This window comes from Condylura cristata, unplaced genomic scaffold (assembly GCF_000260355.1).
Source record: "Condylura cristata isolate star-nosed mole 26May11 unplaced genomic scaffold, ConCri1.0 scaffold00038, whole genome shotgun sequence".
Lineage (NCBI taxonomy): Eukaryota > Metazoa > Chordata > Mammalia > Eulipotyphla > Talpidae > Condylura > Condylura cristata.
Window position 1 is genome coordinate 1,072,219 of NW_004567139.1, and position 451 is coordinate 1,072,669.

Genomic DNA, 451 nt, shown 5'->3' on the forward strand with positions numbered 1-451 from the left:
GCATCTGCATGGAGCCACCAGAGCGGATGGGAGGAGCCACAGCAGACCAACCAGGTCACAGGCCTGAGGGGACCCAGGACTCAGTCCATGCAAAAAGGCGCCCAGGGGGGTCGGTGGGGGGGCGAGTCCTATCTGTTCCCCAGAGACCTTCCCTGCTGAGGAGCATCACTGGCCCCGTGGCTGTCTCTAAGGAGGGTGATCTCGTCCATGCAGCAGGCGGGGCCACAGATGTCCCACGGCCAAAGGCGGGCGGGGGAGGCCGAGGGCGTCCCCGGGAGGGAGGGGTTTCTCCTGGAAAGCCCGTGCCAGGGACCCGCTGCCCAGGGAAACTGTGTCTTAGGAAGATGCCCGGTGTGGCTGTCGGCTTGGGAGACAAAGCAGACAGAGTCTTCAGGGATAAACAAGGCTGTGTGTGTTCACCGTGAGGCCCTTCCTTGGACGCCTGAACATT